We start from the raw sequence: 4,401 nt of genomic DNA on the forward strand, positions 1-4,401 counted from the left end.
CTCTGAACTTACAAAGAGTTTAAAGATCAAAACAATACAACAAGATGAACAAGAAAGATGTTGGAGTCAAGATTCCTTTTCTGGATAAAGATAATTACCATCATTGGAAGGTAAAGATGCATCTTCATATGCTTTCTCAAGATGAGGCCTATGTGGACTGCATAGAAAGAGGCCCTCATGTTCCAATGAGAGCTGCAACAGGACACGAGCCATCAGTCCCGAAGCCAAGGCATGAATGGTCTGATCCTGACATTGAACAAGTCAGGAAGGATAAAAAGGCCATGAATATTCTATTTAATGGAGTTGATGCAGACATGTTTGATAACATTATCAACTGCAAAACTGCCAATGAGGTTTGGGATACTATACAGATAATCTGTGATGACACTGAACAAGTTAGAGAAAATAAGATGCAGCTCTTGATTCAGCAATATGAGCATTTTCACAATGAGGAAAGTGAGTCTCTCACTGATATTTTTAGTAGGTTTCAAAAACTACTAAATGCTCTCAAGTTGCATGGAAGGGTCTATCAGACTAAAGACTCTAATCTGAAATTCCTTAGATCTCTTCCAAAGGAATGGAAACCAATGACAGTCTCATTAAGAAACTCTCAAGATTATAAGGAGTTTACTTTGGAGAGACTGTATGGCATCCTGAAAACCTATGAGCTTGAAATAGAGCGGGATGAAAGGATGGAGAGAGGAAAGAAGAAATGAGGATCCATTGCACTAGTTGCTGAGTTGGAAAAGGAGAAGGAAGTGAAGATGAAAGCTGTTGAATCAACTTCAAAGGTCTGTGAGAGCAAGGGCAATGGGCTTGCAGTAGAAAGTGAAGATTCATTGAGCCAAGATGACATGGAGGACATTGATGAGCACCTAGCATTTCTTTCCAGGAGATTTTCCAAGCTCAAGTTCAAGAAGAACTTTGGAGCAGCCAAGCCAAATAGAAACATGGTGGATAAGTCAAAATTCAAATGTTTCAAATGTGGCTTGGTAAGGCATTTTGCCAATGAGTGTAGAAAGTCAGATTCTATTAAGAAAAAGTTTGAGTCTGTGGATTATAAGCAAAAATACTTTGATCTACTCAAACAAAAGGAAATGGCTTTTATTACACAAGAAAATGACTGGGCAACAGATGGTCTGGATGAAGATGAAGATGTCAGCTATGTCAATCTAGCCCTAATGGCCAAGTCTGATGAGACAGAGACAAGTTCCTCAAGCAATCAGGTAATTACTAGAAACCTTGCACATTTATCTAAAGCCGAGTGTAATGATGCCATAAATGACATGTATACAGAATTATATCATTTGCGTGTTACACTTAAGTCTCTTACTAAAGAAAATGCTAAAATCAAAGAAAACAATTTGTTTTAAGTGAGAGGAATAATGTGCTTGAGTCTCAGTTTATTGATTTTGAGAAATTAAGAATTGAGTGTAAGATTGCCAATGAGGAATTAACTGAGTCCTTGAAAAAGGAAGAGATTTTAAAAAAGCAGCTCGAGCGTGAACAAGAGGTAATTAAATCATGGAAAACATCCAGGGATGTCCATGCTCAAATCACCAAAGTTCAAGGAATTGAGTCTTTCTGTGATGAAACCTGGAAAAAGAACAAAGAGAAACTAGAACCTAATTTGGTAGATGGACTGCTAACAGATGTAGACTCGACGGATGATGAGGACTATCCGTCAGATAACAAAAAGTGTTATCCGTTGAATGATGAAAATCCTCATCCGTCGGCTGTGAGCAAGCCCATTAGCAAAGCCAAACTAGTTAAGCTGAATGAGAAGTATGGGTCTGTTTCCAAGAACTTTATTTCAGGAGAGTCAAGTCAAGTTAAGAAAGGGAAAAAGGCTAATGTTGGTCACATGACTGTCAAACAGTTAAGTGATAGACTTGAGAAAATTGATGTAAAAACAGAGACTAAAAGGAAAAACAATAGGAATGGTAAAGTAGGGATTAACAAACACAATAACTACACACCTGATAAATATGCTCCTAGAAAAATCCGTGTCAAGTGTGGTAGTGTAAATCATTTATCTGTTAATTGCAAATCTGCCATGCCTACTCCCATGTCTGTTCAGTCTCAATTTCCTAACATGAATGCCATGCCTCCCATTCCTGTTAATGCTGTGCCTACACAGAACATGAATGCACAGTTTGCTAATATGCCATTTGCACCTAATCCTTATTATGCTGCATATAGTATGGCACAAATGCCATTTAGCATGCCTTACTGGAATAACATGTTTACACCAAGCATGCCATTTCCTGTTAGTCATAATATGCATGATAATTCTATTACAATGAATGGTTTGAAAGGTCCAACCCAAATGAATAAGGATGAATCTGAAATTCCTAAGTCAAATGAGATAAGACCTAAGAAACAGAAAAAGAAAGCTAACAAGGCAGGACCCAAGGAAACTTGGGTACCAAAATCAACTTGATTTGATTTTTATGTGTGCAGGGAAATAGAAAGAATCTTTGGTACTTGGATAGTGGTTGTTCTAGACACATGACTGGTGATTCTACCCTGCTCACAGAGTTCAAGGAGAGAGCTGGCCCAAGTATTACTTTTGGAGATGACATCAAGGGTTATACTGTGGGATATGGCTTGATTTCAAAGGACAATGTCATCATTGAGGAGGTTGCCCTAGTGGATGGTCTCAAACACAATCTGTTGAGTATCAGCCAGCTTTGTGACAAAGGCAATTCAGTAACCTTTAACTCAGAAGCCTGTGTTATGACTAATAAAAGAAGCAACAAAGTGGTTCTCACTGGTGTGAGAAGAGGAAATGTGTATCTAGCTGATTTCAACTCCCCTAATGAAGAATCTGTAACTTGTCTTCTCAGTAAAGCAAGTCAAGATGAAAGTTGGCTATGGCACAAGAAGCTATCACATTTAAACTTCAAGACCATGAATGAGTCAGTAAAGAAAGAACTGGTAAGAGGCATTCCTCTAGTGGAGTTTTCAAAGGATGGACTGTGTGATGCCTGCCAAAAAGGGAAGCAGATTAAAGCATCATTCAGGAAGAAACTTGATTCAACAATTGAAGAGCCTTTGCAACTGCTTCACATGGATTTATTTGGACTAGTCAATGTATTGTCCATCTCAAGGAAAAGATTTGGCCTAGTAATTGTAGATGATTTCTCAAAGTTCTCTTGGACATATTTCCTAAAGTCTAAAGATGAGGCTAGTGAAATCATCATCAATCACATAAGGCAAGTCAACAATCATCCTGATTTCAAAGTTAGAAGAATCATGAGTGACAATGGAACTGAGTTCAAGAATTCTGTCATGAGAGCATTTTGTGAGGAAAATGGGATTCTGCATGAGTTCTCAGCAGCAAGGACTCCACAACATAATGGAGTAGTGGAAAGGAAGAACAGATCACTTATTGAAACTGCAAGGACAATGCTTGAAGAATCTAAACTGCCAACATATTTCTGGGCTGAAGCTGTAAATACTGCTTGCTACACTCAGAATATTTCTCTGGTTAATCAAGCAAGATGTATACTCCCTATCAATTGTTCAAGAACAAGAAACCAACTCTAAACTTTCTTCATGTCTTTGGTTGCAAATTCTACATTCTGAGAAATCAAACTGATCAAAATGAGAAGTTTGATGCTAAAGCAGATGAAGGAATTTTTGTTGGATATGCTGTTGGTAAAGCATATAGAGTCTACAATCTAAGAACCAACATTGTTGTGGAATCTATACATGTTGTGTTTGATGATAAAAAGATTGAAGGACTGAAAGATGGAGATTACCATGAGAGCCTCAAATTTGACTATGTGGAGATGGTTAGTGATGACAGTGATGACGAAAGTGATAAAGAAACAATGTCTAAGGATAATGCAAATAAATCTACTATCAATGAAGCACAAAACTCAACATCTGTCGAGTTGCATAATGCTTCATCCGTCGGGAGGCAATCTGCGTTATCCGTCGGGAGACAACCTGCCTCATCCGTCGGGACTATAAAATTCATCATCCGTCGGGTTATCAAAAGAAGCAGAAGGTCAAGACAGATCACCTATAGAAAGTTCCCCTCTCTCAAATCAAAGATCCACAAACTCAGGGGGAGTTTCTAACAATCAAAACTCAATCACACATCAAGACAACAATGAGGTTTCTTCATCGAGAGCTAATCTACCTCAACAAAGGCAATGGATAAAAGATCACCCCTTTGAGCTTATCATTGGTGATGTTTCCTCTAGAGTTCAAACAAGAAGAGCAACTCAGGAAGAATGTCTATACACCAGCTTTCTTTCCAAGGAAGAACCAAATAAGGTAGAAGAAGTTTTGTTGGATCCTGATTGGATTTTAGCTATGCAGGAGGAGCTAAACCAATTTGAAAGGAATAATATATGGAAGCTGGTACCCAAGCCTAAAGGAAAGAAT

The sequence above is a fragment of the Apium graveolens genome, chromosome 2 (genome assembly GCF_009905375.1).
Source record: "Apium graveolens cultivar Ventura chromosome 2, ASM990537v1, whole genome shotgun sequence".
Lineage (NCBI taxonomy): Eukaryota > Viridiplantae > Streptophyta > Magnoliopsida > Apiales > Apiaceae > Apium > Apium graveolens.